This window comes from Diceros bicornis, chromosome 11 (assembly GCF_020826845.1).
Source record: "Diceros bicornis minor isolate mBicDic1 chromosome 11, mDicBic1.mat.cur, whole genome shotgun sequence".
Classification (NCBI taxonomy): domain Eukaryota; kingdom Metazoa; phylum Chordata; class Mammalia; order Perissodactyla; family Rhinocerotidae; genus Diceros; species Diceros bicornis.
The window spans coordinates 24,761,678-24,773,456 of record NC_080750.1 but is presented as its reverse complement, the minus strand read 5'-3'; positions in this window follow the sequence as shown (position 1 = coordinate 24,773,456).

Genomic DNA, 11,779 nt, shown 5'->3' with positions numbered 1-11,779 from the left:
CAACACAGACACAGATGAAAAGAAGTTAATTTTGTTAATTTGCTGTTTTCTTGTTTAACTAGGGGTGTGACTCAAGGGTCACAAGGATTTATGAGCTTGTTTCACAGAAGGAAAATAATGCATTTGAGGAAGTTATGATCACCAGATAACCAGCCCCCAGCTGTGTTGACACCCAGAAGTCTGATTACCCAAGGGTTTATCTGGAGTGAAAGAAACCTGGATTTCCCCTTTGTTTCTCTGGAACTCCTCCTCCCAAGCCCTTCAGCTCTAAAATGACCTCCTTCTTTTTTCTTTCATTAAGGCAGATTTGAGAGAACCTATCCTCCTACCTTCTCGTTTTGGCCAATTCAAATAAAACTTTCTCCATCTCCAAGGGCCAGTGTCTCAGTGATTGGCTTACTGAGCGTCAGACACAGAAACTTGAGATTAAGTGGTTCAGAACTTCAAAATACATGAAGCAAAAACTGAAAAAATTAAAGAGAGGAATAAACAAGTTCTCAATAATAGATAGGATTTTAACACTCTTCTTTAAGTAATTTATAGAACAACAAGAATAAAACCAGTAAGACAGAAGATTTAGAAACACTCTCAAGTACCTTGACTTAGTTGATGTTTATAGAACATTGTATCTAACAAGGGCATAATAATTACTCTTTCAGGAGAAAGTGTTATATTGCCAATATAGACCATATGGGTGCCATATATCAGCTTTTGATAAATTTTATAAGATTAAAATAATACGGGGTATTAAACTGATTAAAATTGATTTAAATTGGAAGTCAATGACAATATTTGAAAATATTTGGAAGCCTAGTACTTGGATATCAAAAATTCCACTTCTAAAAATATCCATGGGTCAAAGAAGAAATCACAAGAGAAATTAGAAAATTTTTCAAGCCAAATGATAAAAAAAAATATATCAAAATTTGTAGAATGAAACTAAAGCAGCACTTAGAGGAAAACACAAATTTAAATGCTTATATTAGAAAAGAATAGGATCTAAAATCAGTGATATAACTGCCTGGCTTAAGAAATTTGAAAAAGAGCAAATTAAACGCAACGTAAGTAGAAGAAGGACATAATAAAGATAAAATTTTTAAAAAATCAATGAAATAGAAATTAAAACTATAAAGAAAATCAATGATGCCAAAGTATTTTTTTTTAAAAGAACAATATGGCGGTTATAGATGTCAGCCATTCACATTTGTTGTGAGTAGCCTATTTGACTTATTTCCACACTTCTGGATCCTTTGCTAATTTTTCACAACTCCCTGGGCTGTTTTTAGCCAATATCTGAGCAAAGCATGGGTACTAGTGCTGACCCATCCTTGCCAACAGAAGACTCATGTAGCAGAGAACTTTTGCTCATGGCTCCCCGTCAGACTGGCCCAAACTTTTTCAGAACTGTGCTGTTGTCTGAGGGACTTCCAAACCAATTCTTTTTAAATTCTCTACTTCTATAAGTCTCAGACTGCATCACAGTCTGAAGACTTTCCCTATTTTCTACTACTCCCTTCCCTTTATCTTTCATAATCATTTCAGTCAATAAATCTTTTGCATAGCTAATCCCATCCAGCACAGGCAATAACTTAAGTCCTGCCAAAAAACAGGAAGAAAGATAAAAATTTGAGACTTGTTCTCTCTCTATCTGACTGGCAAGGAGGACCTCATACAGAATTTTATGTGCTGTATTACATGTATTATTACATGACCTAAACAAACCCTCACTCTAAAAGTGGGCCATACTGCTGGCACTGATGGCCCAGTTACTGAAGATTTCACTGCTTTTGACTTGGAGAAATGTACTGGTGGAAGGGAATGCCTTTGCTGATGCAATGATTCAGACATTTAAAAGATATGGGAAAAACAGTGCTTACAAGAACAGTAGGGTCATAATTGACACCTTCCATAATGAGACACCGAGTGCACTAAGCAAATAATAAAGGACTAAACTTGAGAGCCAGAGGGCCTCTTTGGCAGCTTATAAAATGGGCCTTATCTCCTGCAGTGGAAAAGCAGACACTTGAATAGACAATTAAAGATCTGTTAGACCTATAGGGATCCAGAGGCATTAAAATCCTCAGATTAGTCAGGTCTATTATGCTAAGGTTAAGGCCCTGATTGGGAAAAGCAGACACCCTGAAATATAGAGTAGAGTGGTCTAGGTAGATGCTTCCAAGTATTTTGGATCTGTAAGACTCCCTTGAACTCTCAGGTTTTTAGAGGTGGCCCTTCCCTCCAGAGTTAAACTATCACTCTTTCTTCTCTAGGTATACAGCTGCCCCTCAGGAAACTTGCATCTCTTCTCCTGGCTTCCTTGCCAATAACAATGGTTAAATCCCATTATAACCCACTGGGATATGCTGAGACTGACAAGGGAGGAAAGAAATTACATCTTGAAGGAGCTGCAATAATTAGCCACAATCTACCAACAGGAGTCTGAGATGTATTCTTGGGATTGTATATGAGAGTGATTGATCAAGGGGCCCAGACGTAAGATTGGATAATAATTAAGAAATTGTTACTGAGGAGTCCTTTCTCAAGTCAAAGGACTTAACATCCTGACAAGAATCCTGAGGAATGGGATATACTCTCTACTAGAAGAAACTTAGAGAAAAAAATGGATCATGCTGAATGATGTGACCAAGTTCCTATTGCTTTGGCTGGCAATAAAGGAAGGAAAAGAAAGATGAGGAAAATGGACATGCTGGAATTTCCTCACAAAGGAAGAATAGAGGAGCAGGAGATTGAGAGTGGTTGCCCTGGTAAAAAGTCAGCATCCCTTGCTCAATTCCTGGTTCTGAGCCAGTTTTCTGCTTTGAAACCCATTGACTGAAGAGCTTGTGGGATCCCCAGAGGAATTATTTATTCTATTACACTCTGTAATGTTTCCTCCGTTCTTCCCCAAAGAGACAGATGGCATTTACTTGGGTGATTACACCCTAGGAAAAGGAATATCCAAACATTTTGATGACTAAAGGACATAGGATATGAGTTGACATTAAAACCAGGATACCCAAAGTATCACCATGGGCCCACTTTTAGAGTGAGGACTTGTTTAGGTCATGTAATAAATGGAGTCCTGGATAGAGTCCAGCTGACAGTGAGTCAACTGGGTTTGCAGCCCCCTCTAGTTGTAATTTCCCTCGTCTTTGAACCTATAACTAGATAGATATAGAGTAACCACCACACTGGGTCCTTTGCTGTTGGATAAAAGCTAACATGGGGGAAAATGACAAATGGAAGCCTCTGAAATTGCCCTCCTGGCTAGACAACAAATCAAATATATATATCCCAGGATAGGGAGAATGGCAGAGATTAGTGCTACCATTAAAGAGCTAAAGGATACAGGGTTGGTAGTCTCTATCATATTTACACTTAAAATTCCACTCTGGACCCATGGAGAATTCCATGAATCCTAGAGAATACTGTAGAGTACTGCCAACTCAACCAAATTGTGGTCCCAGTTGTAGCTCCTCTACTGGAAGTTTTACAGCTGCTAAAGCAGATTAAAAAGGCCTCAGTACATTATATACTAATGTGTTTGTTAGTTCTTTTCTATTCATATGAGAAAATAGGACTAGAAAACATTTGCAGTGGAATTAACAACAAGATTATTTACAGTTTTGCCCCAAATGGCCAGACCAGCTGGTATGGGATCTAGAAGGAACAAAATGGTAAGAATGAAGACAAGGAGGTTTGGGTTAGAGGCATTTGGATGGACACATTTATACCTACCAGGAAGTATCCACCATGGGAAGAGGCACTAAACAACCAAAATAACTTGAACAGTGATCCTAGTCACGTTTTTTTATTAGCCACCACAGGGCAGTACAATGGGCATGTGAATGGTTTTGCCACAGTAGCAAAGATGGAAGCTACATATGAACTGAATAGCATAAAATTCCACTTTCCAAGGCTTGCCTACATAGTTTATGTATTCACTTACCTATCTGGCTACTGCTGACAGAATGTCCAACCTGTCAGTGACAGAGGCCTACACAGAGTCCTGGGACATGGTTCTATTCCTTAAGGAGACCAACGAGTCCAATCGTGCCAAATTGACTAAACTGAGAACTTTTCATCCTAGAAGGCTCTCTGTTTTTTTCTCAAAGGGAAAGATACTCTGGGTATGGACTTTCTAATCTATCTGAAGAACCTCAGCAAGCATCAACATACAGGTGCTTACGAAATGTCTGATCCACGGGTGGTGGAATACCATATAACATAGCACCCAATGAGGAACCTAATTCATAGATAAGGAGATGTGGAAGTGGGCCCACAACCATGGGCTCCACAGAAGCAATCTGCCTCGCTGAAGGCTGGAATAGCTTCGTGAAGGCACAGCTGAAGCAACAATTTAGAAGCAATGGTCTGAGAAGATGTGTATCATTCTTCAGGATGCAGTGTATACATTAAATCAGAGGCTTCTATGTGGAGCTGTTTCCACAACAGGAAGAATACATGCGATCAAGTGTCAGTCAGTGGAAACAAGAGTGGCCTCATTTGCCATCACTCCCAATGACCTACTGGGGACTTTTTGCTTCTTGTCCCAAAACTCTGGGGGTTGAAAATTTTAGTCTGCAAAAAGGGTACACTCTTTTCAGAGAATACTACAAAGATTTCATTGAACTGAATGATGTCACTGCTGCAAGAAAGTGTGGACTTCCAATTTTCAGGGAACAGCAGGTGAGAAAAGAGTCACTGTCTTAGATGGGGTAATTGGCCCTGATCAACAGAAGGAGGTTTCAGTGGTTTGCACAATGGGGACTAGAAGAAATATGGAACGCTAGGTATCTACTTGGGCGCCTCTCGAATTTCCCTGGCCTGTTTAGAATGGTGAATGGACATGTGCAGCAAGCTAGCCTGAGAAGGCAGTATGATGACCAAGGGCTCAGATCTCTTAGGAGTGGGACTCTGACTCATGGCGTCAGGGAAGCCACAAAGACCTGCGAGTGCGATAGATGAGGTTGAGGGGAGATTAGAATATGGTAGGATGAAGAGAATGAGGCACCAGCTGTGACGCCAAGACCAATTGCTATATGGGCTATAATTTATCCTACTAACTTCACTCTGGTCAGTTTCTCTTCAAGAAGACAGACTCACAGGATCCATGGAAGAGCTGCTTCTAGAACCTGCACGGATAAGTATATCTCTTTGGTACAAGCAGTAGACTGTGGCACCCATGGAAGTGTTCAGCTCAGATCCCCTTCAAGAGAAACTGAGGTGAAGAGTATAATTGATTGACAGCCTTAGCTCCATTGGGTTCACTCAGGGATCACTCTCAGTCAAAGAAAAGGCACAGCTGCCACGGTACCCGTCCTGGCCCATTCCTCCCTAACACAGGACTTTAATAGGGAAACCCATTCTCATAGTCAAAGCTTTCTCACAACTGTGCTGTGTCGAAGGGTCTTCCCACCCAATTCTTCCTCTTCTTTCTCTTTTCACAACTGTCTGAGCTGCGTTGTGGTCTGGAGGTTTTCCCAGCTGGCTTCTGTTCCTTCCTCATCTTTTATCCTTCATGGACATTTCCATAGTGAATCCTTTGAACAAGTCCCATCTTGGTGTTTGCTTTTAGGAGGACCCAAACTGACACAATTGATGTAATACATTAGCCCCTGGCCAAATTGTTCAAGAACGAACAAGAAGACACAAATGATCAATATCAGGAACAAGAGTGGACATCACTACAGATCTTAAAGACTGCAAAAGGATAATAATGGAATATTATGTGTGCTTTTCCAAGAAGGAGGGAGATTTAACAGTTTAAAAAAGTCTGATATGACTTTTGAGTCAGACAGTCCTGCAGTGCTGTGGCATAGGTAAAGTAATAATTCCTAGAACAAAGGGACTAAAGAATTGGATCTTAAGTAAAAATAATATAATTTTGCTATTTCCATATGAGCAGATTTGGAATTTTTTTTTAAAGTAGAAAGTGTGAAAATATGATATTTCAAAAATAATTTTTGTAAATAACGATATCACCCTAATAACTTTATCTCTTTTTAAAAGTTAACTCTAATGAGAAAAGGAATCACTCAAAAATGTTAAAATTTCTGTTGACCCCATGTGACTTATCATTTTTCAGATTATTCTTGATTATCTCTAAACTCTTCATTTATGTATGTATGTATGTAGAAAAAGAAAAAAAAAAAAAGATAATATTAGAGACCTTGATCTAACTGAGACTACCCCTTCAATTATGATGGGGAATAAAATCTGAAAATAAATTCCTTAGAAAATAAATTTCTAAAAGTAGGATAGATAGATTTGGCCAAGGTTTTATCAAGTAGACAATTTTTTTGATATGGAAAAATCACCTAGACAGGTGAAATGATGTATCTTTTTATGAGTGCTAGAAAAGTGATATGGGCAGAGTATGTCAATGCCCACATATTTAATTAAATAGAGCAAAACTGAGGAAAATTTCTCCAGGGAAACAGGGAAAGAGATTATTATGGACAAATAGAGACTTGAATATAGAGGAAATTTTTTTAAAAATATTTATAGAAGTTTAATTTTTGCAATTTGCAGTCCTGCACATTTTCTCTGTATATTCATCTTTGTTTAAGAAAAAAACAAAATAGTCCTTTTAATGTTAGATTAAAAAATGCATATTAGATTCTTGTGCTTTGAAAACATTACTATTTCTCCTCTATTAGGTTCTTGGCCCAGGCAAAAACCAATGGCTAACATAAATATTGAAAAGGAAGAAGAAAAAGGAAACCTCAAGAGACATGCTAAGATATCCTAGGATTCTGAGCAATCAAAAAAGCAAAGGTCGTATGGGTTATTCGAAAACTCCTTTGAGGGGAAAATTGATCCATTCCTTTAATGTTCTCCACAACTAGGATTAATTCTCTTTGAGCACATTAAATAATATAAGGAAAAACCCATTAAGGAGAGGAGACTCAATTCATTGCTCTGGCCCCCTAATCCACATGAGAACTTTCAAAACTAATCCCAGACTAATATATTCTCCATTGATTTTGATTTTTTGATTATCGTAAACCCAGAGAGAATTTATTTCCTTCTAAAAATATAGTTTAAAATAATCAAATGATACCCTATCTCCAAAGTTGCTATCAAGAAACTCTCCAAACACTAGCAAAAAGTTCAGAGTAGAAGTAAGAGGCAAACAGAAAAGGATAAAAGGAATATAAATTGAAATTTTATCAGTTCACATGTCATAATTTATTCTGCTCATCATTCCAAAATGATGAATGTTAAACAAGTTAGGCTTCACTCTAATAAAGTCATAAATAATAATAAAACATTCTATGTTTCATAACATCATATATATAACATTATATGTAACATGATATTAATATATATAAAATATTGACATAGCACTTTATAGATTGCATATGTCTTCACCAAATTTAATCTACACAACAATGATATGGGATAGGCTTTGCTATTAGATTGCCTTTAATAATTTGTGCAAGCTACTTAACACATTTGGGATTCAGTTTCCTTATTAAAAGGAAGGAATTACAGTAAATGATTTCTAAGGCCCTTTCTAAAAATTTTAAACTTCTAAAAATTTATTTTAAATAAAGATAAGTGTGAAAGAATAATATTCTATCCCCAATGTAGTTTGCTTTTCTTGTCACAAAGCTCCAAGGTGCTATTATTTACCATAGTTTTTTTAAAACATCTATAAATCACATGCCATAAAATTTACCAACAAAGGTGTACCGTTCAATGGTTTTTATTGTATTCACAGTGTTGTGTAACCGTGCCCCAATGTAGGTTTAGAATGTTTTGTCCCCTTCCCGGCCCCACCCCATACGCACACTTCAGCCCTAGGCAACCGCTAATCTACTTTTTGTCTCTATAGGCTTGCCTGTTCTGGACATTTTATAAACACAGAATATTTTAATATGTAGTCTTTTGTGACTAGCTACTTTCACTTAGTGTCATGTTTTCAAGGTCATTCATCTTGTAGCATGTTATCAGTACTTCATTCCTTTTTATTACTAAATAATATCTAATTCTATGGATGTACATTACATTTATTTATTCATGAGTTAATGGACATATATTTCCACTTTTTGACTATTACAAATAATCCTGCTATGAATTTTGTGAGCAAGTTGTTAAGTGGACATAAGTTTTCATTTCTCCTGGATATATACCTAGGAATAGAATTACTGGGTCATGTGTTAATTCTATGCTTACCATTTTGAGGAACTGCCAAACTGTTTTCCATAATAGTTGCAATACGAGTGTTCTAGTTTTTTCACACCCTCAACAACACTTGTTATTATCCGTCCTTTTTATTATTATAGCCATGCTAGTGGGTATGAAATGGTATCTCACTGTGATTTTGATTGCATTTCCCTGATGACTAAGATGTTGAGCATGTTTTCATGTGCATACTGGCTATTTATATATCTTACTTGGAGAAATGTCTGTGCAGATCTTTTCCCCATTTTTATTTGTCTTTATTGTTGTTATTTTGCCTTTTTTATTGTCGAGTTGTGTTATTTATATATTCTAGACATAAGTCATTTATCAGATATACAATTTGCAAATATTCTCTCCAACTGTAAATTGTGTTTTCATTTTTTTTGATGGTATTATTTACAGCACAATGTAAACTCAGTGTAGTCCAAATTATCTACTCTTCCATTCTACTTTGTCACTTTTGCTTTCAGTGTCATATCTAAGAAATCATTGCCTAATCCAAGCTCACATAGTTTTACTCCTATATTTTCTTCTGAGTTTAGTTTTAGCTCTTACACTTAGGTCCATGATCCATTTTGAGTTAATTTTTGTGTATGGTATGAGGAAGTGGTCCAACTTCATTCTTTTACATGTGGATATCCAGTTGTAGCAACACTATTTCTTGAAAAGACTATTCTTTCTCCATTAAATTGTCTTGAAAAATTTGTGTAAAATCAATTGACCATAAATTTTAAGCTTTTTATTTTTTAATTTTCTGTTCTAATTCATTGATTGATATGTTTATCCTGAGGCCAATACCACACTTGCTTACTGAGGTTTGTAATACGTTTTGACATTGTGAAATATGAATAAGCTAATATTCTTCTTTTTCAAGATTGTTTTGGCTATCCTGGTCCCTTGCATTTCCATTTGAATTTTAGAATCAGGTTTTCAATTTCTGAAAAAAAAAAAATCAGCTATATTTTGATGGAATTGCGTTGAAATTGTACATCAATTTGGAGAGTATTACCATCTTAATGATATTAAGCATTCCAATCCATGACCATGAGAAGTCTTTCTTTTTATTAAGTTTCTCTTTAATTTCATTCAACAATGTTTTCCAGTTTATCAGAGTATACATTTTACACTTGTTTTGTTAAATTTATCCTTATTTTTTCTTTTGATGTTACTGTAAATGAAATTGTTTTCTTAATTTCTTTTTCAGATTGTTCATTGCTAATGTATAGAATACAATTGACTCCCTCTGCCTCCTTATAAGGACAGTTGTGATTACATTTAAAGCCCATCAGATAATCGAGGATAATGTCCGCATCTCAAGAGCCTCAATTTAACTACATCTGCAGTCTCTTTTGCCATATAAGATAATATTCACAGGTTCCAGGGTCACAACCTGGATATCTTTGGGGGATTTATTCAGCCTGCTACAGGACAAATGAGATTTAAAATCAGCCCAAGCTCCGCTCATCAAGCCTTGCACCAGAGGGCATGCAGTGGAAGACCTGAAGCTGATGACATTTTTCTCTCAGTCTTTAGATACATAGATGCAGCTAAGGGCTATTTATTTATTTGTTTGTTTATTTATTTATTTGATGGAGATTTTCCAGGAGAGGTTGAAGTGGGAGGGATGTGGAGTTAAAAAAGATAGTCATTTAACAATTCAAGTTTTAAAGGCTCTTTGAGGTTTTCTTTAATATGTTTGTCAAGTTTTGATATCAGGGTAATGCTGACCTTATAAAAATGAGTTGGGAAGTATTTTTCTTCTTCTGTTTTCTGGAAAATATTGTGTAGAATTGGTATTATTTCTTCCTTACATGTTTGGTAGAATTCACTACTGAACCCACCTGGGGTTGGAGTTTTCTTTCTTGGGATTTTATGCTATGAATTCAATTTTGGAAGGTTGTGTCAAGGAGTTGGTTACAGAGATGTTAGGATAAGATTTTCTTCTTATCCTCTTAATGTCTATGAGGTGTAGCGAAAGGTAATGAAAGGCCCTCTTTGATTCCTGATATGAATAATTTGTATCTTTTTTTTGTTGCTCAGTCTGTCTAGAGGTTTTTCAATTTTACCAATCTTTTCAAAGAACTAGCTTTGGTTCCATTAATTTTTTCTATTTTTTTCTTCTCAATGTAATTGATCTCTTATTATTTTCTCTTCTTGCTTTGGATTTAATTTGCTTTTTTTCTATTTTCTTAAGGTAGAAGCTTAAATCATAGATTTAATACTTTTTTTTCTCTAAAATAAGTATTTAATGTTATAAATTTCCTTGTAGCTAAGTACTGCTTTAGCTTCATCCCACAAGTTTTGATATGTTGTATTTTCATCTTGAAACTATCAATTCAAAATAATTTTTAATTTTTCTGGAGATTTCCTCTTTGAGCCACGGATTATTTTGAAGTGTGTTGCTAATTTCCAAATTTTGGGATATTTTCTAGATATCATCTTTTTAATTTTCTCTTTTACTTGAAGAATAATTTTACCTGTTGGTTCCAGATTTTTTTTCAATACCTTAAATATTTTACTTCACTCTCTTCTTACTTGCAAGGTTTGAGTGAAGAGAAATCTGATGTAATCCCAATCCTTGTTCTTCTATAGATAAGGTGTGTCTTTTTTCCTCTAGCTTCTTTCAAGATTTTCTCTTTGTCCAATTTTTCTACAGTTTGAATATCATATGTATGGGTATAGATTTTTTGGTATTTATCTTGTGTTCTCTGAGCTTCCTGGATCTGCAGTTTGGTTTCTGTTATTAACTTTGGAAAATTCTCAGCCATTTTACCTCAAATATTTAATTTGTTTCTTTCTCTTTTTCTTCTCTTTCTGGTATGCCATTATGCATATGTTACACCTTTTGAAATTGTCCAACAATTTTTGGATATTTGCTTCCTTTTTTTTTTTCATTATTTTTCTTCTTTGCTTGGGACATTTCTATTGACATATCTTCAAGCTCACTGATTCTGTCCTTCCCATTTCCCATCTCCTGGTGATCCCACCAAAGGCGTTTTTTATTTCCGTGATAATGTTTTTTATATCTAGCATTTCTTTTTGATTCTTTCTTAGAGTTGTTTATACTACCATCTCTTTTTGAATGTTGTCCAATTTTTGCATTAGACTCCTTAGCATATTAATCATAGTTATTTTAAGTTCCCAGTCTGATAATTCCAAAATCCTTGCCATATCTGATTATGATTCTATTGCTTGCTTTGTCTCTTCAGACTGTGTTTTTTTCCTTTTAGCATGCCTTGTTAACTTTCTGTTGAAAGATGGACGTGACGTATCAGGTAAGACGACTGAGTAAATAGGCCCTATTGAGGAAGTGTGAGGAAGAGAGGAAGTGTGCTATAATTCTCTGATTAGGTCTCAGCCTTTTAGTGAGCCTGCGCCTCTGGGCTGTTAACTTCACAAGTGCTCCTCAGCTTTTCTTAGCCCTTTAAGTGAGAATGGAAGCCTAGTGGTGGCTGGAGTTGGGTATTTCCCTTATTCTATGTTGTTAGACTCTGGTAAAATATTTTCTCCTTTGTTAATGAGAAAAAGAGTTCTGGGCTATTACAAAGTGGTTACATTTCCCTTCCTCTTGCCAGAAGCAAGAAAA